This window comes from Lissotriton helveticus, chromosome 6, assembly GCF_964261635.1.
Source record: "Lissotriton helveticus chromosome 6, aLisHel1.1, whole genome shotgun sequence".
Taxonomy (NCBI): Eukaryota; Metazoa; Chordata; class Amphibia; order Caudata; family Salamandridae; genus Lissotriton; species Lissotriton helveticus.
In genome coordinates this window covers 380,185,505-380,211,620 of record NC_136067.1, presented here as the reverse complement: position 1 = coordinate 380,211,620, position 26,116 = coordinate 380,185,505, and the positions used below count along the sequence as shown (strand labels likewise).

The window sequence follows — 26,116 nt, the reverse complement described above, 5'->3', positions numbered from 1 at the left end:
CCCCACACCTCATGCCAAGCAAAGAAAAAAGATAACATCTAGATTGTGACTACCAATGCGAAACAGTCCAAGGCATGTGAAGTCTTGCTACCACCTCAGACACGAGGCCCTACCAACACATGCCTGCACACTCCCAGTGGCACCTTAAAACATTTACTCACACACAAAACATGTAGTTACACACATGCATCAGTAACGGCACGGAACCCTCAGGCTTCCGTCGGCAAAACGTTTTCCCCATCATCCCATGCCTACATATTCAAGGCATAAAACAAAACAAAAGCTGACAGTTCAACCATACATCACATCAACTCAAAACTACCTTGACTAGACTCCAACAGAAAACTTGTCATCACAACTACACTCATACACTATGTCTCCAGACATTCACATCACATTGCTAAACTACACAGGACAACAAACTCTTACACATTTTCTGGCTTCCTCAAGCAACAAATCATCCCAACAAGGCCAACATACTGTACAAAACACTCACGCAGAAAAGTGTGACCCAGGACTCCAATATGCCCTGCACCCATTCACACTAGCTGGCCAAACCAACATGACCAGATGCCTAGCCAAAGAGGGCCTTTAATCTGCACTCAGTACCATTTGAGCTGCACCCAGTACCAGGCCTTCTGGAAACTTCACCAGTAAAGTTGAGACGCCTTCGAACACAATAACGACAGCCTCCAGTAGACACATACTAAAAATGTATTGACACGGCACAGCAATGAAACACTAGAGCAATCCAGCAATGCAAACTTTAACTTCAGTCCAGATCAGCAGGTAAAAAAGTACTTACAACAAACTAGAGCTATATCAAACACTTCCCTTAAAACACAACGGTGACCGATCCCATTACATGTCAAATGAATAAAATGTATGGCTATCACTCACAACACCATAGGATACTGTACTTTGCCACATATTCACTCCAATGGCGTTCTTCCCTTGCTGCCTCTTTCAACTTGGTATTTCTCTTCTCCCACATCACACACATAGGGTACCCCCCCATGGAACTTCTCATACAGGGTACTACTCTTTTCCAACTTTGCACACCACTGGGTATTTCCTTTCCCATGCAACTTCTCACAACAGGTACTACACTTCCCCCAACTTTGCACACCACAGGGTACTTTCTCCCCCATTCAATATCTCATGAAAGAGTGCTATTCTTCCCCAGTTTCACTTACCATGGACTGGTCTCTGCATATAACCTTGAGCGACAGAGTGCTACTCTTCTCCAACTTTGCACACCAAGTGGCATTCTTCCTTACAACCTTTAGTGACAGGGTACTGCTCTTTCCCCAGTTTGCACCAACACCCACCAAAGTGCACTACACTTATATCTTTTGCGATGGGGTAATATTCTTCCCCACATCTGTGACACTTGGACATTCTTAACCAGTATGTATCTACACAACAATACACAGATGGGTACTACTCTCTATTTCCCCAAACTAAACTATGTGGAGTAAAAAGTAAATTCTCACACTGTCCTCACAAAATAACCTACAGGTGGCTAATTTAAAGCTACTCAACCTGGCAAAGCAATCCGCACACCACAAACATTATCATAAACTGTAATTGCCACATAACAGATGCAGTTTTACACAAAAACGTACTAACCCAAGACATGCTTTACTATTAAGGTGTATATGGCATGTCCAGCCTCTAAAATAACCAACCAAATTGCTCCTCAACCTAATGAATCTCACAGTCAGTGGGCAACAAGACCCATTTCTTACCAGAAGCACATATAGTAATGCTAACTGCATGAATGCCAAATAATCCAGCTGATTAATTAACTGAATGTCATATTCTAACATCACCTTTGGAAAATGCCAGGCAAGCGATGTTTCAACTTCCTATGCCTGCAGTATACAGTATACTTTGAAACAATTCCTTCTTAGTTCTTTCTCAGTTCTGTCTCCAATGTCTTTGGAGATAGTCCTGCTTTTCTTTTTAACTTAACCAGGAGGTCGTAGTCTTTTTTCAACATCTCCAGACCTGTCCCAATGAAACATCATCTTACAACCGTCCTTCAGAAACCTAGCCAGTGCCTTTACTCCAGTGCGCAGGTCTGGAATCCAAAATATTAGTGATGTTCTCTCTTAATCAAGTTGAGCTGATATGCCGCCAAATACCACCCTATCTTTTTTCAACTCGGAATGACTCGTACCTGGAGCAGGCCATTGTCACAAGACCTCTGTCTACTGCCTTGGCCACTGTGCTTGCAGGAGCCATGCCATTTCCTCTGGTCACTTTGTGCTGTGTGCTTAGAGACCATGCACTGTCCTCCTCAAACTTGGTCAGCCCTCATATTCTCACTATTTAACCATGCAGGCAGAACTTGTGCCTCTTGTCAGAGCAGTGCCTGGCTCATTAGTGACGTATGCACCTAGCTCATGAAATTCTTGTATGCAAATGGAGTGATGTGCAACTGTCACAGCACACAAACACCAACCAGGCACACAGGGCCCTCCAAAGGCGTGGACTAGCCAGCGCCATAGTCACCTTTGTTGAGAAATCACACTACGCAGAAATCATACTACGATTCTTCTTAGGTCACCTTCACTGATCAATAGTATATTGCCTGCCTCTCCCCATTGTCTCCACAGCACTGTCCTTACAGCACTTTCTCCGTAGCATTGCCCTTAACTGTAGGATTATACACTGGGGTGCATAACCATAGTTTATAACTCCCCTTGCCTGGCTCCTTGTCCTTGCCAAACCTTGCCCACCCCCTTCACTGAGCTCCTCCTGCCCAACAGCTTTAGTTCTTTAATCAAAGATAAGCTGTTAGATTACAGCAACAACAGGTTGATTCTGTCAAGGCTCCATCCTCCCTCCAGCTGTTCCCATCTCCTTGCTCCCATTGTGGACCATACACTAACATTCTTTTACGTCATTCTCTCTCAGTATTCCACACATGAGCTCAGATAGGGCATTTGGATAGTACAAGTTTCAATTCATACCCAGGTGTTCTTCTACAGAAATCACAGGGCTCCTCAGCAATCTAGGATTCACACCGCCACCCAGACGGACTATCACAGCCAAATTTAGAGATCACCACTAGCCCAGCGGTGGTCTCTGTACCTTCAGAGGAACTGCGGTCGTTTTTGAGGCTCAAAATTATTTGTTTTTGATGAACACATTCTCAAAGTTGTAGTTTCTTTTTGAAAAACAAACAACTAATGCCCCCCTTTGGTGATGATGATGATAATGCCCCCTCCCCCAAAGCTATTTTCCCCTAGTTATGGTGGTCATTATTGTTATTTTTCTGATAGTCAATGCCGGGATTCTCTGGCGGTGACTAACAGAAAAAATGTGATTCTTTGTGATGGTTTTTGTAAACCCGTATAGTTAGTTAGCACGGACGGTCCTTCCGTACAGGGCCGCACTGGCCGTAGCGGGCACCGGGCATTTCCCCGGTTGGCAGCTAGGGTGAGGGCCGATTTTGGGCCCCTGGGGGCATTTTTTGTAACAGGGCCGTTTTTGCAGCATAGCTGCAAAATAGGCACCTGTAACAAAATCGTCCTATGCCAGCCCTGGCAAACAGCTCGGCTGCTCCCAGGGGGGCCGGCCGAGCTCCATGCCAGGGCCATTTTTGGTTCCCAGTCCGGCCCTGCTTCCGTAATATTAATAACATAGCATAGGATAAATGTAAAAATATGTTTTTGGTCTCAAAAATACATCGCTGTGAGGCACTGTGCTCACTCAGGCACACTTACTCACTTATTATGGCACTGCCCAAACTTCATAGGTATTGGGAGGAAGTTTTAACTGATATTGACACAATGTTCAGCACCGAAATACAGCGCTTTCCAGCTTATGTTCTATTAGGGTTGCCCAATGCCTTAACCTATCCACTACACTCCAAACGGGGCAAAGCTATTACATTGCCGCCGTGTGCTGCAAAGCAGGTCCTGCTGGCTAAATGTGGCACTGATGTGGTCCCAACTCACGCCGATTGGCTCCATATACTCTGGTATCTCCTAGGGATGGAGAAATTGACATCTACGGTTAACCACACATTACCCAAATTCAATAAAAGATGGGCACCTGTATCATACATCTCTCGGGAGAAAGTCAACAACTAACCTGCCCGATATACTTACGCATACTGCAGATTACATCACCCACACATCCAGCAGATCCAGGGGAGAAAATAGAGTGAAGTATACCCATTTAGCACCATGAGCACATGTTGTGGTTTTTTTTTCCATGTTGGAAGTGACTTTGGAGTATGTTTCCCCTCCCCTCCCCACCTCACCTTATTTTCTGATTGTTTTCATGACTACCTCACCAGCCAATGGATGTAGGTGCAGGATGCTGTAATGTGAATGTAAAAGTTCAACTGCTTATTCTTCTCCGGCCAATGGATGTAGGCGACAGCTGATGTTCCTTATCCCTTTCCCTTCTGAAACCAATAAAAGTTACAATCCTAAAAATACATCGCTGTGATAATACCAGGCACTGAAGGAAACAAGATTGTGTGTGGATTTGCTCCTTTTTTATTTTACAGTAGAAGGGTGAATATGCAAGCGTTCAGTGCATATCACTGAACCAAGTTGATCCTACTGTGTGGCTAGCCACTGTGTTAACATCAGATGATTAGGTAGCCCTCCCCCTGTAGATTTGGCCACTATCATCAGTATGCTCACAATTTGTTTGAGTTTAAAGATACTACTGAAATAAATAAAGAAGGGAAACAGAGTATATTCTGTTTGTTCCACATGGATAATTGAATGCCCGGACCATAACCACAACTATAGAACCTAAGTTTAAAAGACATTAATTCCAGTGCAAAGCACTATTCATTTAATTCAGCTGGTGTTGTGGTTACCGAGGAGTGCTTTTCCGCATGATACAGGTAAGTCATTCAATTGATCGTGTACCTCGCATATCATTCAAGACTGATCGCTCTCCTTCAGTCCCTTGTTGTGTTTCTCTGGTAGTTCATAAATAGTTGGTAACTGAGTCAGGGCTTTGTTTAAGCACTTTGTTTGTTCTCTACAAACACTAAATGGTTTATCCAACTGAGCTTTCACTGCTTCAGGAGCAAGAGGAATCTCTGCGTTCTTGGGGATGCTCTCTCACCAGTGTTGTTGCTATTAAGGCCATCTCTCACTTCTTTCCAGGCTTCTCATATGTGTGAATTTAATGTGTAAGAAATGCACGTAGATGTTCAGTGTCCATCCCACAAATATGGCGTCAAAGAAAGGATTTATTGACACCATCTTAACAACATAACAGATAACCAAAGTGTGAAAGGTGTATGTTGTAATTGGAAGGCAGGGTTTTCATACAAGAGTCTGGAACCACTAGGGTAGGAACTACGTTTTTTATTCCTTGTAGTTAGAGGAACAGCAGTTAGGCCCTGTCAGGATGCCATTCTTCCTTCATCTCCAAATCCAACAGTGCATTGCATCATTCAGTCTCAGCATTCCAGACACCAGCTCAAAAGGAGAGGTAATGGGGACAGACCGGATACTACGCAAGTCCCTTTTTTTTATAAATACAAAAAATAGATCAGCTGTGTATTTGCATATAAAGTGCAATGATATTCATTCACAATTGCTCAATTTTCAAAATGTTTAACTTACACATTCACTCAATAACAATCTGTTGAACTCTCTAATACCCATGCTGACACACAAAGACAACAAATAGCGGTCAGAAAAACTCTGTGATGTTTGAAGATGCCAGGCTCCCCACACCTCATGCCAAGCAAAGAAAAAAGATAACATCTAGATTGTGACTACCAATGCGAAACAGTCCAAGGCATGTGAAGTCTTGCTACCACCTCAGACACGAGGCCCTACCAACACATGCCTGCACACTCCCAGTGGCACCTTAAAACATTTACTCACACACAAAACATGTAGTTACACACATGCATCAGTAACGGCACGGAACCCTCAGGCTTCCGTCGGCAAAACGTTTTCCCCATCATCCCATGCCTACATATTCAAGGCATAAAACAAAACAAAAGCTGACAGTTCAACCATACATCACATCAACTCAAAACTACCTTGACTAGACTCCAACAGAAAACTTGTCATCACAACTACACTCATACACTATGTCTCCAGACATTCACATCACATTGCTAAACTACACAGGACAACAAACTCTTACACATTTTCTGGCTTCCTCAAGCAACAAATCATCCCAACAAGGCCAACATACTGTACAAAACACTCACGCAGAAAAGTGTGACCCAGGACTCCAATATGCCCTGCACCCATTCACACTAGCTGGCCAAACCAACATGACCAGATGCCTAGCCAAAGAGGGCCTTTAATCTGCACTCAGTACCATTTGAGCTGCACCCAGTACCAGGCCTTCTGGAAACTTCACCAGTAAAGTTGAGACGCCTTCGAACACAATAACGACAGCCTCCAGTAGACACATACTAAAAATGTATTGACACGGCACAGCAATGAAACACTAGAGCAATCCAGCAATGCAAACTTTAACTTCAGTCCAGATCAGCAGGTAAAAAAGTACTTACAACAAACTAGAGCTATATCAAACACTTCCCTTAAAACACAACGGTGACCGATCCCATTACATGTCAAATGAATAAAATGTATGGCTATCACTCACAACACCATAGGATACTGTACTTTGCCACATATTCACTCCAATGGCGTTCTTCCCTTGCTGCCTCTTTCAACTTGGTATTTCTCTTCTCCCACATCACACACATAGGGTACCCCCCCATGGAACTTCTCATACAGGGTACTACTCTTTTCCAACTTTGCACACCACTGGGTATTTCCTTTCCCATGCAACTTCTCACAACAGGTACTACACTTCCCCCAACTTTGCACACCACAGGGTACTTTCTCCCCCATTCAATATCTCATGAAAGAGTGCTATTCTTCCCCAGTTTCACTTACCATGGACTGGTCTCTGCATATAACCTTGAGCGACAGAGTGCTACTCTTCTCCAACTTTGCACACCAAGTGGCATTCTTCCTTACAACCTTTAGTGACAGGGTACTGCTCTTTCCCCAGTTTGCACCAACACCCACCAAAGTGCACTACACTTATATCTTTTGCGATGGGGTAATATTCTTCCCCACATCTGTGACACTTGGACATTCTTAACCAGTATGTATCTACACAACAATACACAGATGGGTACTACTCTCTATTTCCCCAAACTAAACTATGTGGAGTAAAAAGTAAATTCTCACACTGTCCTCACAAAATAACCTACAGGTGGCTAATTTAAAGCTACTCAACCTGGCAAAGCAATCCGCACACCACAAACATTATCATAAACTGTAATTGCCACATAACAGATGCAGTTTTACACAAAAACGTACTAACCCAAGACATGCTTTACTATTAAGGTGTATATGGCATGTCCAGCCTCTAAAATAACCAACCAAATTGCTCCTCAACCTAATGAATCTCACAGTCAGTGGGCAACAAGACCCATTTCTTACCAGAAGCACATATAGTAATGCTAACTGCATGAATGCCAAATAATCCAGCTGATTAATTAACTGAATGTCATATTCTAACATCACCTTTGGAAAATGCCAGGCAAGCGATGTTTCAACTTCCTATGCCTGCAGTATACAGTATACTTTGAAACAATTCCTTCTTAGTTCTTTCTCAGTTCTGTCTCCAATGTCTTTGGAGATAGTCCTGCTTTTCTTTTTAACTTAACCAGGAGGTCGTAGTCTTTTTTCAACATCTCCAGACCTGTCCCAATGAAACATCATCTTACAACCGTCCTTCAGAAACCTAGCCAGTGCCTTTACTCCAGTGCGCAGGTCTGGAATCCAAAATATTAGTGATGTTCTCTCTTAATCAAGTTGAGCTGATATGCCGCCAAATACCACCCTATCTTTTTTCAACTCGGAATGACTCGTACCTGGAGCAGGCCATTGTCACAAGACCTCTGTCTACTGCCTTGGCCACTGTGCTTGCAGGAGCCATGCCATCTCCTCTGGTCACTTTGTGCTGTGTGCTTAGAGACCATGCACTGTCCTCCTCAAACTTGGTCAGCCCTCATATTCTCACTATTTAACCATGCAGGCAGAACTTGTGCCTCTTGTCAGAGCAGTGCCTGGCTCATTAGTGACGTATGCACCTAGCTCATGAAATTCTTGTATGCAAATGGAGTGATGTGCAACTGTCACAGCACACAAACACCAACCAGGCACACAGGGCCCTCCAAAGGCGTGGACTAGCCAGCGCCATAGTCACCTTTGTTGAGAAATCACACTACGCAGAAATCATACTACGATTCTTCTTAGGTCACCTTCACTGATCAATAGTATATTGCCTGCCTCTCCCCATTGTCTCCACAGCACTGTCCTTACAGCACTTTCTCCGTAGCATTGCCCTTAACTGTAGGATTATACACTGGGGTGCATAACCATAGTTTATAACTCCCCTTGCCTGGCTCCTTGTCCTTGCCAAACCTTGCCCACCCCCTTCACTGAGCTCCTCCTGCCCAACAGCTTTAGTTCTTTAATCAAAGATAAGCTGTTAGATTACAGCAACAACAGGTTGATTCTGTCATGGCTCCATCCTCCCTCCAGCTGTTCCCATCTCCTTGCTCCCATTGTGGACCATACACTAACATTCTTTTACGTCATTCTCTCTCAGTATTCCACACATGAGCTCAGATAGGGCATTTGGATAGTACAAGTTTCAATTCATACCCAGGTGTTCTTCTACAGAAATCACAGGGCTCCTCAGCAATCTAGGATTCACACCGCCACCCAGACGGACTATCACAGCCAAATTTAGAGATCACCACTAGCCCAGCGGTGGTCTCTGTACCTTCAGAGGAACTGCGGTCGTTTTTGAGGCTCAAAATTATTTGTTTTTGATGAACACATTCTCAAAGTTGTAGTTTCTTTTTGAAAAACAAACAACTAATGCCCCCCTTTGGTGATGATGATGATAATGCCCCCTCCCCCAAAGCTATTTTCCCCTAGTTATGGTGGTCATTATTGTTATTTTTCTGATAGTCAATGCCGGGATTCTCTGGCGGTGACTAACAGAAAAAATGGACATCAGTCCTTAATAGGGCGTGTGGTCTGATACCATCAGTCTTTAATAGGGCGGGTGGTCGGATACCAACAGCCCAGCAAGCATTCGGTGTAGGCTTCCTGTCGACAGAACCTTTGAGAGCACCACTAATAATCTGCCCTGCTCTAAATAGGGTGAGTGGACTGAGGTTTTAGCAGACAGGGTACTCAGTCACATTTGTGATGTAATACCCTGTTTGTCAATTTCAAAATTGTGGCTTAGATTCGTTGGGGCGGCCGTAGACTATAGATGCACACATGCATACATTCAATCCTCTATACAGTATAAAATAATGAACTAATGCACATTTATTTAGATAAAAAAGGAATGCCAGGATTTCCTATGAAGCAGTGCACTGTTAGTTTGTTCTTGTTTATATTGCAAACTTATCAAGTTGATATTGTGCATGGCATACAAAGTCAAACACAATTATTTATTTTACATAAAAAAAATATGATCTGGTGCATGAGGTTTGTGATCACATTATTGAGTGAGTTAGTGTATATAGATATATATATATATATATATATATATATATATATATATATATATATATATATATATAAAACAGCTCTATTATTGCTCGCAAATGTTTCACTTCATGCATGTTTCCAGTGGTGACAAATGCAAATAAATAGTAGTGGGACGGGGAGATGAGGTGGAGTGTGGTGGTTAATAAAAAATAACAACAATAAAAGACTTACTTGGTGCTGCCGCTGCCTTGCTCCCCTCTGCTTCCAGCTCCTGGCATAATGAACTCCCCATCCAATCCCTGTGTTGCTCTCAAGCATGTAACCAGTATGGTGGCTGGCTTGAGGGGGCTGGAGTGATGCTCGCTAAGGCACAGGGAGTCTGTGCAATATAGCTGGGCTGGAGAAACCTAAGTGTGTATGTCAGTTTGTCCGGCCTAAGATAGCCGGCCAAACTCACTTGTGCACTTAGAAGTGCACTTGCCACACCTCCTCCCCCTCCCACGGCCCGGGCCAGCCCCTCCCTTGCATACGTTGGCTAAGCCAGCATCTGAAAAATAAAACCATAATAAAATATTGTTTTATTTTTCAGCTGCTGGCTCTGAGCCAGTGGGGTGACACTCCTCAGCCATTGTGTAGGAGACGCCACTGCTTGTGTTCTATGCATAACACATAATATAAATATAATCACAAGTAAAAATGTAAAAGAACATTTTAGTTTTCATGTTAGCATTTTGTAAATCACTTGTATATCTTTCACCTATAAAGTAGTAATTGCGCTTCAGCCATTTTTTAAAAGAAAGAGGATGCTACCATGGTGGTTAAAAAAGTTGTGACACCACATTGCAAGTGTTTGTGGGTCTACTTCACAAACGTTTGACCAGGTAAAGAGATTTGGTGGCGAGACACTAGAGATTACAGCACTCATTTCACAATGATGTACTTTCTGCAGTGCTTCCTTTCAAAATCCATAAGTGCCAGTACCCAGAGGCAGCGTTATTGAAGTTCGGGGTTCAAATACCAAGCCTGCGGAGTCAAGATTTCAACGCAGGCCTCTTAAATGCACCGCCTGTCACTCCTTACTACCCCTTTATTTCACTCGTGCAGGTTCCCTTTCATTCCTGTTTTCTTCCTGTCACTGCTTTACGTTTTACTCTGCCACCTTCTTTCCCCCTTTTGTGTTTTTCTCTCTCTTGCTCCAGATAATAATAATAGTAATAATAATAATACTGCCATTTGTAGAGCACGAACAGCTACCTCCAGAAGAGGTGTCCCGGCGCTAAAAACAATAGACATCGCGCAGCCATTCCGCACATCGCAAGAACCCTGAGAGCAATCAAACTAGACTGAAAAGCCATGTTCAGATGAAAAGCGGTTGAGGAAAAATAAGAGCTGATCCTCCACAAAAAAAGAGTCCTGGTGTACCCCACTTGCAACCACTAGCTCAAATTAAGCACTGATGTTCAGTCTACTTCTGATCCTCGACTTAATGGTGACGGGCTTCACCTCAATGTATATGCAGTGGAATGCTATCCACTCTCCTCCATCCTCAACTTTTACCATTTGAGCTGTTATTTCAGATGTTGAGTCTTGTCACAGATGCGCAACTTCTATCCACTGTAGTATTTTTGAGACAGACTAGTTTACTTTGTTGATTATAGAATTTTTGTATTCATGCAGTGTGTAGGAATTTGTTATACTTGGGTTTCTTATATGGGGCTGTTCTATTCAGGGCTACACAGTCCTTTTTTTATGTAACGTGCTGTAGAATGTCGTAGACACGTGATTCCACTTTAGTGAGTTACTCTGTGGCTAGCGAAGGAGGAATCACGCTCCTTATTGCTTGATGACAATAAAGTCTTACTTTATCTTTGAATGGAGTGAGAGTGTCACTACCACATTTTTGCGACGATCGCTAGTCATTTATGGTGACACTGGAACGATACGGAGGCGTGAGGTGAACCGGTGCTGCTCGTCTGACTGCGGCCTTTCTGTGCGCATCACAAATTCTATGGCCAGGCAGTTCTTCAAGAGGCTAACAAGACACAACGTGTGGACGCAGTAGTTAGCAGAACGGTGCGCCGAGAGTTGCTGGTTGGCTGTATCAGAAACTGCGCTTTGAAACCACTGGCTGACAGAGTGAGTCAAAACCAGCGCGCGTGGAGGTGGTGGTCATCCATCGCGTCACTCACCAAATGCGCTTCCACAGAGCACTCAGAGCCAATTTGTGCTGTTGCTGGACCTGTCACTTACCTGTATTTGGGAACTGAGGTGTAGTTAGGCTGTCCCCAACCTGTATCAAAGAACTGAAGAAGTCATAGCAGTGATCCACTCAGCTCCTCTCGGTCTGTTCCAGTATAGGGACAGGACCATGTGACCCGTTAGAGGAAAGGACGTGGTTCAAACTTTATCAGTTTGGTGAATGGAAGAGGTGTCACACCCCTTGTGGCACACCAGAGGACTACTGCTCGTGGTCAAGAAGTTTTGTTTGAAAATATTTATATAATCAGAGCACATGAAGGAAAGCAGGAAAACCTGCTTGTAGAGTGCACTGTTCCTATGGGGAAAAGAAACCCTTTTCCAATGCTACAACAACATGTTACTAGTAATCAGTACTATACACAAATGTTCATGTACACATTAAGTGTTTTATTCTAGCATATCTGTATGATATATGTATATTCTTTCAAGATATCTTTTTATACAAACAATAAATGAAAATTGGTCTTTTCACAGTTCATAAGTTGAAAACCATAAGCTTTGCTGACTCGTCTCTTGGTTGAATGTGGAAACAGAATTATTAATGACTCATAAGACTGTTGATGCAATTTTCACACGACATGGTGCCCAATGCATTTCGGGACCTGGAGGTACCCTTCATCAGGGGCAAATCCTAAAAATATATACAAACAATCAATCAATGTACAGTTAGAGTGTAGAATCATATCACAGAAGTTTACAATCAAATGGTGGTTCACAGACACTTCAGGGGGGACAGAGAAGTAACCCGGTATTCATAAATTCTTACAAAAGTGCATCTATATGTATTGATACGTAGGGTGGAACACAAGGTAAATACAGAGAACATATCGTTCATTAATACATGGGATGGTACCATGGTGTTTTAACATACCAACATCAATAAATGTGTCTCCCAAGTTTTTATCACTATGCGCCTACTTATGATGCATTGCTATAGAGATATAAATATCTTAAACATACAGAGAAGTTGCATGCAATCGGAAGGAACTTTAAAAATAAATGAATAAATGACCCTGTTTACACTACATAACAGTTCACTGTTGATCTACCTCTAATATCAACCAATTACAGTAATCATGATGTCTCATACCTATGTGGTGATATGTCGCTGAGGGACGATGTCCTATACTATCAAGTAAAACCTTAGGTTAATCTTGCAACCTGTTAGCTGTAAATCTGGGGATTAAACATGGACATAAAAGGTGCTGTTGTCGTAAGAATGTAACTGAAAATGGTACACAATGGCGTGTAGATAATCTTTAAATCACCTGAATAATGCTAATCCTCCTGATACTGGTAGGTTACTGGAAGTTGCCCACAATAATCCAATAAAAGGAGGGAGGAAAATCTTACAGGAACCAGCTACATAAACAAAAACAGTGACGGGATTTAGATGAAAAATCGAGATGAGAAAAACCTGTTCCCTGCCCTGTACTTAAAATTAACGGGAAATTGCATATTTCCCGTCAATACATATAGATGCACTTTTGTAAGAATTTATGAATACCGGGTTACTTCTCTGTCCCCCCTGAAGTGTCTGTGAACCACCATTTGATTGTAAACTTCTGTGATATGATTCTACACTCTAACTGTACATTGATTGATTGTTTGTATATATATTTAGGATTTGCCCCTGATGAAGGGTACCTCCAGGTCCCGAAATGCATTGGGCACCATGTCGTGTGAAAATTGCATCAACAGTCTTATGAGTGATTAATAATTCTGTTTCCACATTCGACCAAGAGACGAGTCATTATGGTTTTCAACTTATGAACTGTGAAAAGACCAATTTTCATTTATTGTTTGTATAAAAAGATATCTTGAAAGAATATACATATATCATACAGATATGCTAGAATAAAACACTTAATGTGTACATGAACATTTGTGTATAGTACTGATTACTAGTAACATGTTGTTGTAGCATTGGAAAAGGGTTTCTTTTCCCCATAGGAACAGTGCACTCTACAAGCAGGTTTTCCTGCTTTCCTTCATGTGTATAGCCCCAGTTTGTGTCAGCCAATTCTCCTCAATTCTCACACTTTATATAATCAGAGCACGCCACAAAACTTTTTTTCTGTTCAGTTGTGCCTCAGCTCTTCTGAGGGTAAAGATTGCTGTTTCCTCTATTGTAATTCCACCCCTATTTCTGGTGCAACCTGGTCAACCATCCATGCAGTGGGAGGAGTGGATTGGTATTTTTGATAATTACATTATAGCTCTTGGTGGGCTGGAAGTTACACCAGAGAGGAAAAAGCATTGTTTTTTGCACCATAGGGAAACCTGCACCATATTTTCAAACACTTACCCCAGATGTAAGGTAATGACAATCGGCCAGTTACAGTTGGAGAAAAGGTTTGCCAAGGAGGAGAACATTGTAATGTCTCGGTACAAATTTTACACAAGACCTCAAAAAGCTGGCAAATCTCTACATGAGTATGTTTCAAGTTTACTTGAGTTGTCAAAGTGTAAATTTTAGCAAATGATGGATGAGCTAATCAAAGACCTACTGATTGTCCAAAGTCATAGCAGAAAAACACAAGAACGGCTCTGGGTTGCAAAAAAACCTTAGGAGATACGCAAGTAGGAGGGGGTGGAAGGGGAAGTGGTGGCTATTGGCAAAAAAGAGGAAATGACCAAAAGAACCATCAGCAAATACAATCCCGGAGCACAGAGGCTTGATAGAGCCAAGGGCTGTTCCAAGTGTGGTAGTGCGTTCCATACCAGTGATTCTAGATGGTGCTTTGCTTCAAACAAAAAGTGCAGGAAATGTGGACGTAGGGGTCATTATGCCTGTGTGTGCGCAAAGATTTCACCAAATCCCACTTAGTAGTTGCAGCATGAAGTCAATGTGAAAGGTGACAACGAAGTTTGCGTGTTGATGGTTCTTCCTGGGAGTGGAGAAAGCGAGAGAAAGCTTCGCCCGAAAGGGTCTTTTGGGAATCTTTGCAGACAAGTGGATCTGATGGTGGACTGTGGTTCGTTATATACCATCATACTGAAGTGGAAGAAAGAGAGGCCACTGATTTCACTCTTACCCAAAGACATTGATCCTAGGGGGTACCAGGGAGAGAGACTTGATATGTTAGGTTATTTTTCCTCCCCTATTGATTTTAAATCAAGACAAGTAGTGGGGTGATCTACATGGCTGAAGATGGACCACAGATTTTAGGATGGGGGCATCAATTTGATCTTCACATTATTATTGATCCTCATGCCCCTGGTCAGGTATTGTGTATGGCTGACATTACCACTAAACAGGTTATGGGTAAGAAGGAAGATGTGTTCAATGAGAAGTTTGGGGAAATTAAGGGGTACACACTTAAAATTGTGTTAGAGGAGGGCACCATCCCGTTCAAGCACAAATTAAAAAGAGTACCAGTCATTGTGAGGGATGAGGTAATAAATAAAATATTAGAGGACATGCTCAGAAAAGGGTTCATTTAGCCTGTGGAGGCCTCCGAATGGGTCTCTCCCGTGGTAATTACAAAGAAGAGTGATGACAATCTTAGGTTCTGTGTGGACCTTCAAGCTTAAACCTGCATGTACTAACAGATACTTTTCCACTCCACAATATCAACAAACTGTTGTTATTGTTAAAAGGTGGTAAGTACTCCTCTAAACTTGATTTGGAAATTGCTTACCACCAAATTAAGTTGCATGAGGAGTCTAAGAATCTCACAGTTTTTATCACCATGGAGGGTACCTTTCACTTTACGAGGATGCCTTTTGGTCTGTCCTCTGCAGCAAGCGTTTTTCAGTGGATTATGTCTGAAATAATCATAACGTGGATAACGTAAAACAAATTCAGGACGACATCCTAGTCTTTGGTGGTTCTATCCAGGAACACAACCACACTTTGAAGGAGGTCTAGGATAGACTGAGGGAGGTGGGTCTTACCTTGAGGAAGAATAAATGTAAGCTCTTGGTGGTGGAAGAAATAGAATACCTTGGTCATACCATTTCTGGGCAGGGTGTCCGTCCCAAGATTGACTTGTTGGAAGCAATCAGAACTGCACCTATTCCCTCTGATAAAGATCAGTTGCGATCATTCATGGGTGTAATCGAGTACTATGCCAAATTTGTAAACAATTTTGCGAGCAAAACAGAAGCTCTCAGAATGCTGTTGAGGAGGGGGTGCACATTTGAGTGGGGCAATGTTCAACAGAAAGCATTTGATTACGAAAGTCATATGTGAAGCAGGTATTCCTGCACGTTTGACACTCATCTTAAAACATTTTTGACAGTTGATGCAAGTGAGAGTGGATTGGGGGCAGATTCTGAAAAAACTAGTGTTCGCCTCATGCCCTTTGACGGAATGTAAGAATAACTATTCTGTCATCGAGCATAAAGCTGTGGCAGCTGCTTGGTCATTCAAGCGTTATAGGACTTTTTTATTGAGTCCTGGTGGTGCTGATAGGAGTTCTGGTGAAGGATATCTTTCAGGAGGAAGGGTTACCTCGTGTCCTTGTTGCTGACATTGGACCTGTTGAAGGATATCTTTCAAGAGGAAGGGTAACCTCGTGTCCTTGTTGCCGACAATGGCACGCAACTTGTTTTGCATGAAATAAGATCCTTTCTGGATAAGTGTGGTGTTACTCACATCGCATGGCACTATACAACCCTCAAGCCAATGGTATGGTGGAGCGTGCCAATCGCTTAGTGAAGGGTACCATATCCATTGCTAGACAGAGTGGGATGAATATCAAGGCAATGGTGAGTGGTATGGTGTGGGCTCATCGTACTACTGTCCATAGTGTGACTGGGTTTGCTCCTTTTAAGAAACTGCGTGTAAGGAAGCCAGGCACAAAATTAATACTGGCATGGCTCACATGTTCTAGTCATTAAGAAAACAAAGGAGAAGGGGTCAGGGAGACAGGTCTCTCTGTCTAGATATGGTCACATTGAACGCTCCACCCCAGACCATAGGAGAAGTGGCATATTTGCTCCATTTAGCCATCAGCTCATTGAAAAAGTCTGGGGTGTCAGTGTTCAGGCCATAAATATTGAGGAGGACCCGCGGCCCGTTTTTAAAATGTAAATTGATACTTGTATAGCGCACTACTCACCCGCAAGGGTCTCAAGGCGCTTGTACGAATACCGCTGTGGAACCCATCCTGGCTTTCCCTGTGAGGTGCCAATCCTGGGCACCCCCAAGGTAGAGGCTAGGCATCCTTAGCGTTGTGGGGGCCGTTGTGGAGATTAAGCAAGCTATTGCCCAGAGTTGCAGAGTGGGACTCCATGATTGGAATAGGCACGAGGCGAGAATGATCAGGTCCGTGGAATTTTGAGCCCAAGACCCGCCGAGGCGGGGAATTGAACCCTGGTCCCGGGCTAGACCTCTGCATCAGGGTCTGCCGCTCTAACCATTGAGCCACACTTCTCCACATAAGGTGCCCTACCACTAGTATCCACTGACTTTGAGTGTTAGCTTGCCAGTATAATATTGTAAACTGTACTGTATTGTGAAAAATTATTGCAACTCCACTGTGGTAGGACGTGTAGGGTGCAAAATATCTCTGCGGTCCCCATGTGCGTGCAAACGCGGGATGTGCTCCAGGTGACGTGTGTTTCCTGTAGGAATATAATTCCATGTCTTGTGAGAGAGGTTTGTACCTGTCGTGCTTTCCGTGGGTTGTTAAGCCCACGGCCATTCTATCTTATCAGTTTAAACAATGTTAATGCCTGTCTGTGGGCAATGGGTGTGTAGGAATTCCATGGTATCTATTTGGTAATATAGTAGCTATTGCGTCCCCACAATGTTTCCCTCGTGGCTGTGTGAGATGTCCAATAGTTAACATAACAATAAATCCACAATTCCACCACCACCCACGCCACCCAAAGCAGTCAGCTTAAAAAAACACCCAATACAGAAAAGTACTCATGCGATAAGGTTCATAATTGCCGCTGCGCGGTAAACGCCAGGGAGGATTCTGAGAGTGCAGAGCTAGCTCTGGTAACTTAAAGGTGTCCATAACTGTATTAGTAATTTTATCATCAACCCCTCGTGTATCTCTGTAGACTTAGGTGTTGGGACAGGCCCACAGAAATTTCCGCCCCTCGTAGAGTCCATTACTATTCCTCCCACCCAAGCTTAGTGTCTATAATCATTGAATTAGTCAGTAGGAAAGGGGCAGGAGCTGTCACACCAAATTCCGGGTCTAATAGAGCACTATATGTAAGCTGCAGCTGTACAAAGACTACAAATCCAACAAGGGACCAAGCAAATCTGCCACTTCATAATAAGGCACTCTGTAGAGAACAGTGATAATCCGTTGTTCCCTTTCCAAGGTAGGCCTCATTACTGTGAGGTGAAGCCCTGTTGGGATGATGGTACCGCAGTTTCGTCCTTCGCCCGCATGTACTCGGCAGGGGGGTAGGTTTCAAGGAAATCCAGTGCTGCCTTGGTTGTGCAAAAAAGTGAACCATACCAGTAGCCTCCACTCTCAGTTTTGCGAGGAATAATATTGAGTACTTTATGACCATTTACAGAGCTGTTTCCTCAGTTCTAGAAAGGATCGCTATGCCTCCTGAACCATTGTTGTGAATTCCAGATAAAAGACCACTCGCGAATTGCCACGCTGTAAATCCGGATGATATCTGTATATAGTATGGTGTCCCTATCCCAGTAGTTCAGTAAGTGACCTGTGATTGGTTTTGGTGGTTACCCAGGTTTAGCTGTCGGCGATCTGTGGGCATCCTTCACCATAAACATGGAGAAGAATGCCTCTCTGCCGAAAGAACAACAGGATGATATGCTCTATGAAATTTTCCATGTTGGGCACTTGCTATGCCTCTGCAATCCCCATTATCCGTACATAATTTTGCATGAGCGACCTTCCAGATCATAATTTTTCTTTTTTATTATAGCAAACTCCTTGGAGAGAGTGGCTGGTTTGGGAGTTTGCTCACGGCTGGCACCCTTCACGTCTGAGATCCTTGTATCCACCTGTGTTAGTCTGGTGTCCTGTTTGTTCAAGAGGACCTCAAAATGCCCCATCCATATCGTGAGGTGGTCTATCTTATCCTTGAAGGTTTGAAATCCCTCTTTCAGTTCTCAAAGCAACCATGCCAATCCTGAGTCTGCAAGTTGGGTAGGCACTTGTTGGGGGTCATCTATGTTATTCACACCCTGTTTTGTATTGGAGGGAAGCTTGGAATTTATTTTGGTATGCATTTTCCATATTTGTGCAGTGGTCAGCCTGTCAGCACCACAGCAGTCTCCGAGGACGGCACCGTTGTCACCTGTTTCAGGGTACTAGGCAGTTCTCCCCTCTTTACCGCTTACGTCTGCAGCTTCTAGCGTTTATGTAATGCAGGTAATGATCTGGGGTGCCGGGGTCCTCACCAACATTTCTTTGAGAGGACAGTCTTACCGCCAAGCTGTCTCATCGCTTCCCCCAACTCGGGCCCATTCAGATGTCACACTAGAGATGGCATCTAGACTGGTCCCCACTCAGGTGGAAGCAGCTAGGGAAGTCAGTTCTATTGTTGGGGACCCCACAGTCAGCTCTTAGATGCTATACCCAAGCCCTACCATGGGTTTACAGGCCGGGAAGTGTGCACAACTGGCCCCAACAGTCTGCAGCTCCAGCACCCACGGCGGCAATCTATCAAATTTTATACTGCTATGCAGCAATGGGTGGCCACTAAGGAAGCTGTCCAGGGCCAGGTGGGTGTGGGGGCCACGATCACCCCACCTCAGGCTTCAACTCCATCTGGTAAGTTCCACCTCAGCAAGCCGCCTGCTATCATCCTGCTGGGGCGCAGGAGGAAAAGGCCGGCCTGCGTGCACAACAGCGCCTCGAGCCCTGACAGGTAACAGCCTCGGTACTCATGCAGGCCTCAGCACTAAACCGTACCACAGCATTTCACCTGGGGCCGCGTCTGCCTGCCGACTGCCAGTGTAGCCTTTCCTTCATCTCACGCCGACTTTAGGGCCCACCGCGGTCACCAATCACCTCGATCTTCCTCCTGGAGCACAAGAGTTAGGCCGTGCATGAGGCCACCAATACCTTCTATGGTGTTGTGATTCCCCCACGGGGTGAGTGGATTGGGTTTGTGTCCTACCCCCACCACAAATAGCAATAGCATAGGTGGGCTGGCAGGGATCGATGTTTGGTAGATTTTTGGTGTGGACTGGACGGCAAACCAATCAGGCATCCACTGTGTGCACTGCTCTCTAGAGCCCCCAGTAATACATTTTTAAGTGCGTATAGAAATTGACTTTTAAATGGTTTTGTAGAATAATTCTCTATTTCTGTCTGTATTGGGTATTTTGTTTTGTTTCATGGCAAAGATAACTTTGATTGTCTTGGATAGGTCTGATTAATGTGCTGTCTGAGCAAGTCATTGTGGAACCAGAGTTTCTCCTTCCCATTCCACTAAGACATTTAATCTGTTTGTGTGTGTGATAGACAGAAGTATCTGCAGCGGCTGCTTTCTGAAGTATCCACAACACAGATGAGGTTTCAAATAGCTAGTCCGTTGGCATAGAATCTCTGTATACATTTGAGTAGAAGGAAAAATCGCCTACCCTAGGATAACAGTATCTCCATGTATTATGTTAGATCCATATTGCAATATAGCTACGTCACCCCCTTACTCATGGCCTTCATGTGTGAGTAGGCCGTTTGGAATAGTTGACGTTTGTTTCCCATTCCAAATTTAGTCTCCTCCTAGAATGTGCTCCCAACATCCTCTCTTACTAGATTTGTGAGCATAGTGCTGAGAAAGATATCTTGGGCCATGTGTTGTGCAGAGAGAAGTGTGAATATTTCCCTTTGTGTTTTTAGTAACACCAATGCCTATCGTCCCCCAGGTCTCTTTTAACCTTAACTCGTTCAACCTGCAACTCCTGTTTGCATGGCTACCGTTATTGATGTGTTGGATTACAAGAAGTTTTACATGCCGAATTGATCTTTTCTGAGCAAGTTGCACTTTAACTTTGAGGCTTCTGTCCTCGGGAGGCCATTTTGTGGTGCCTGACGCCACGGGCGGTTAGCGCTCTATCCTGCTCACGCAACGTCACGCTTCGGCCCAACTTAATGGCCCAGGAGCAGACGGCAGCTCTCGATAGGAGTTCTACATTCTTAACTGCCAAGTACTTTCCTGCACTACTCTTTCCATGCTGCTAATGTTTTTATGATTTGATGTTTTTTATCATTTTTAACCTTCATAATACTGTTGCACTTTAACATCGAGGTTCCTGTCCTCGGGAGGCCATTTTGTGGTGCCTGACGCCACGGGCGGTTAGCACTCTAGCCTGTTCTCACACTGCATCACGCTTCGGCCTACTTAATAGCCCGGGAGCGGAGGCGCGCAGTGGGCGCACCAAAGGCGTGCCAAAGGCAAGCCTGTCTGCGCCCGACTGTGACCAGCGGCCACGACCCCTGGACCAAATAAGGTAACAAGACTAGTTAATGCTACCAAGCAACTGACCGAGTTGCACCAGGCGTTTTCCCCCAAATGCAATATTTTAAAAGCAGATGAACCCCACACTGACTGCCAGCATTGTCTGTTTTCTGCTGATGGGTCCATCCACAGCAGGGGTTTCAACACTAGGGTTAGTCACATTTGCAGTGAAGCTGGACAGTCCAACCTGGTGGGGCTATCTAACAGGGCGTCATCTAAGAGTACACTCCCATCCCATACAGATTTAACTTTTTATAATATTAATTGCCACTCTCTGCCTAAACATCAAAACAACATCTTCGATCTCCTGACTAATAATCAACCGGATCCTGTCTTTTTAACAGAAACCAGGTTACAGGAAAGCTCAGGCCCTGATGTGGCAGCAGCACTTCCACCCAACTATTCAATTATAAGGAAGACAGGAAGTTCAAGATGTGGGGCAGTATAGTTATTAAACACAAAAGCTCTTTAATATGTAAAAGAGATGACTTTTGTGTCACTGATTGTGAAGCCTTGTTATTTAAAATCGCTGTCAGGCCTAATTTTACTTCCTCGGGCATTCTGATATACCGCCCTCCCGGCCCAGCAGGGCCGTGGGCGCTTTCTTTTGCCGATCAAGTTGCCCCTCACATCCTGAAGGCCGCAAATTTTACCATTCTGGGCGATCTGAACCTACACTTAGACGATCCAAAATGTACTAAGAGTTTGTCACTCATTGCTTACTTAAAAGCAGAGAACATTCATCTATTCAACTCAGGTCCCACTTATACAGTGGGTCATTTGTTAGATTCTATTTTTTCCAATCTGCCTGATCTTAGCTGTGTCCCTACTCTTCCCCTATGATGGTCTGATCATTTTGCTGTAGCATTCTCATTGAAAGTTGCTTTTTCCCCTCCAGCGACCTGTTTGATGCCTGAGCAAAAAAGGAGAAATTGGGCTAAGCTTGATGTTCAGCTCTAAATAAACTTTTAGTTGACAATAAACCAGCGGCAGAAAAGATTACTGTTACCGATCTTGGTGCCATCCAAAATTGGATTCCTCAAGCAGTAGACACCTGCCTCCTGCTGTCTAACTAGCACGTTAAAAGACAACTGCCACCAGCTCCCTGGTTCTCAAAGGAGTTAGAGTGAAAAATCTAAATGTAAAATCCTAGAAAGAAGGTGGAGGAAACATTATCATGAAGAAGTTAAAGTGGCATATAAAAAAGCCCCTGAGGAATATCACATTCTTTGTACAGTAGCTCGAGCTGAGTTGTTTACACATAAAATCTCTCAGTCCCAAAACTGCTCCAAAACGCTTTTTAAGGTGGTAAAAGAACTATCCGGCGCAGAAACTCAGACTACACCCCTTGCTCTTACTGGCAACCAATGTGAAGAATTCACCCTCTACTTTAATGATAAAGTTGAACAAATACACTCTGCGCTGCTTAGTAAACACTCTCAAACTATTTCACTGGAGTCCGAGACCACCATTACTGTCACCCCAGAGTCTGCGGGACTAGGGTCACACACTGATAGGTTTTCCTCTAATATATTGGAAACTTGGACCCTCTTGGAAACTAGTTCCTTCGGCCACCTCTTGGCAAACATGAAATCGGGTTACCCCTGTGACTTACTCCCCTTTCATGTGACTAAACAGCTGGTCACGCCCATACTCTCGATAATTATGGATCTCCTTAATGCCTCCTTTTTGGAGGGCATTGTACTGCGGGAATGGAAACATGCTATGGGGCTCCCTCTTCTGAAGAAAGCCAATGCCGACCCCACAAAGCCATCTAACTTTCGTCCCATCTCGCTGCTCCCGGCTTTTTCTAGAATTCTAGAAAAGCATATAAATGGTCAGTTGACCGCTTATGTGGAATCTCAGAACGTGTTCCACACCTCTCAGTCAGGTTTTAGAGCTGGCTTCTCTACCGAATCAACTCTTCTTGGAGTTACGGAAATGATAAGGCACATGTTAAATGAGGGAGAAACAGTGGCCCTTATCTTACTGAACCTTAGCGCTGTAGTAGACATGGTGTCTCACTCCGTCTTGTTGAGAGCCTGTGGGCTTAGCTGGAGTAGCCTTGCAGTGGATCGGATCTTTTTTAGCAGACCGAACCATCCAGGTTTTTTCGGCGTTGGCTAATTCCAACTCTTATCCGTCCCCTTATGGAGTTCCTTATGGGTCGGTGCTGAGCCCACTGCTGTTTAACGTGTATGTCTGTACTCTGGCGGATGTTGTGGAAGAGGCTGATCTCTCCCTCTTTTCCTATGCTGATGACACTCCGATAATTTTTTCCCTTTCCTTTGTTAAGGGGTCGGACCCCTCTGCTCATCAGTCAGGTCTGAGTAAAGTTGCGTCTTGGATGCAAAACAATCTATTCAAACTGAACGGGGAAAAGACTGAAGTTATGATTTTAGGGAAAAAACATGATCTATGGGGGGCCTCCACATTGGCCCCACAAAATGGTTGCACTGCCCTTGCTTATACACCACGTTCGCAATTTGGGTCTCATCATTGATGAGCATCTTTCTACGACTAACAAGTCAAAGATATCCGCCATCTGCTTAACTATTTTAAAATGACTGACATTTTTTTTATGGATGTTTCCCCTCTCTGCCCAGAAAATGGTAGTCCATGCTCTAGTCACTTCTAGGCTGAACTACAGCAATGTTCTCTATCTGTGTTACAATAAATCTGTAATCCAAAGACTTCAAGTGGTGCAGAATGCAGCGGCTAGACTATTGTGTCAGGCGCCTAAATCTTCATCAGTCACTGGCTTCCTCCGTAGCCTTCATTGACTGACGGTGGAGAACCGTAGAAAATTCAATGCGCTATCCTACATGTTTAAAATCAAAATTGGAGTGGCCCCCAAATATTTGCAAAAGTTAGGTCAACGCTACCAACCCTCCCATCTTCTGGGCTCTGCCTACCAGATGAGGTTCTCTTCCCGAAATTCAAACTCTCCTGTATGCGCAGCCGGTCCGTCTCTTAGTTAGGACTAACCCTGTGGAATTCTTTACCTATCTCACTACATGAGTAAACCTTTTATGGTGTATTCCGCATAAGTTTGAAGACTTGGTTGTTCAATTCTTAGATCCCTCTTGCTAGATCACAGCTTTCCTACTGGGCCGGTGCCGAGAAACCCCTCGGGGTAGCTGTGCGCCCTACAAATTCTATTCAAATTCAAAATTCAAGTGTGTGAGCTGTGAGGTAATGGTGTACCTGGAGAGGTACTAGTAGCTCACAAGCTACCTCCTGGAGAAGTGTGAGGTAGATTGATTTGGGTCAAAATCTAGGGGTGAACTGACAGCGTGGAATGCCCCAGTAATTTCTTATTCTCCGGTGTCTAACAGCAATGATATGTTTTGTGGGGTACCAAATAGTCTTTCCCTCTGGTGATCGTGTTTAATTCCTAGCTTGTGCCATACCAATTACATGCAGTTGACCTCTGTCTTGCTATCTTGTGCTTCTTAGTTCGGTGTTGCTATGTCCTCTGAGGTTTTGCTGCAGGCCCAGTCATGCCTGCAGATGTCAACATGTTCAGAGAGTTCCTAGAAACCAAACCCACTTTATTCTGCAAGTCCTCCTTTTATTGTTTATCTTTCTACATTGCTTAGTAGTGTTAAGACTAGTTTCATTCTTATGATCCTAAACTGCTAGACTTCCCTAAACCTTCCCAAAACTTGGAAACGAAATTCTGTCAGCTCAAGCAGCAATTCTCTTATCACCATTTACATGCTGATGCTAACTGCGTTTTGATATTCAGTACTGTGTATATTAAGATAGGTACTGATCATGCGAGTCTAGTAGAGTGTCATGTTCACATGGCTTAAGGTGTCGAGATCTGGATTCAGTTCCTTTTTGAATGATGATCTTGTGTTGGCTACTTTCCAGATATTCTACATCCACTAAGACTCATTATTTTGGCTTCGGTAGGACAGCCACAGTTGAACACAAATGAAACACAAGTGATCTTTGTAAGGAATTTCTCGGATTGTGCAGTACCAGGTACGGGCAGAACACCTCTCTCGTGCTTATTTTAAAGGGATAGAAAAAATGCCTCTAGAATCTATACTTACGTTGTGTAGAGCAACAGCAAATCATAATTTCTTTTATGATTTGTGCTTCCCAACAATCAAACGATTTCTTTTTATTTTTCACACACACAGAGCATAGGGATGATTAGGTCATAGTTTCCATAGGAAGAGCATTTTTTGTTTCACTAATAACTTTTGCGTTGTTTGGTGCTTCTATAGGAAAATTCCACCCGCAAAAAGTTCATCCTCCTCGGCTTTTTGGTAAAAAAAGTGTTGCACTGATCTGTCAAGTGGATGTCGAAAAAAAGGAGGGGAGGCTAAAATGTTAACTCCCATAGCAAACTGTGTGCAGCAGGGGTTTGGGCAGCCAAGGTGGGGTTGGCTGCAGACCATCCCCTTGTTGCACACAGCTACAGGCCGAGCGTTGTGGGCGGATGGCAGCCCGTGTTGGGCTCAGAGCCTGGACAAAGGCTGTTCGGAGGAGGGGGTTGGCTGCTGGCGGCCTGACTGGCTGTGCGCAGCGAGGAATTGGATGGCTACGTCGTGGTTAGGCTCTGTGGTTAACACCCTCAGCTGTGCATGGCTCAGGTTGGTGGATCATTTATGTTGGAAAACCGAAATGTTTTATCCTGGGTTTGTGTTCGATAGTAATACAAAGCATGTGCAAGTGTGAGTAAATCTGGGTTTACGTTTGTATGTTGCATAGTGTGCCAAAGCATATTCAATGTGCCCATTAAAATATACTAATACAATTTAACATTAAAACAGAGATGACAAACAAAGCAATTTCGTTTTTTTCTATTTTTAACCAAGAAAGTTGGTTCTAACATGAACATTCTGTTGAAGGTTTTCTGCCATTTTTTCAAATTTTTTAGA

The 26,116-nt window shown here is 43.8% G+C and overlaps 1 protein-coding gene across 1 annotated transcript in view; it reads left to right on the top strand.

Moving 5' to 3' along the window:
• The window catches only part of TAF1B (TATA-box binding protein associated factor, RNA polymerase I subunit B), a 913,471-nt gene that overhangs the window by 394,569 nt on the left and 492,786 nt on the right, over positions 1-26,116 (top strand). The gene's annotated exons all lie outside the window — the stretch shown is intronic.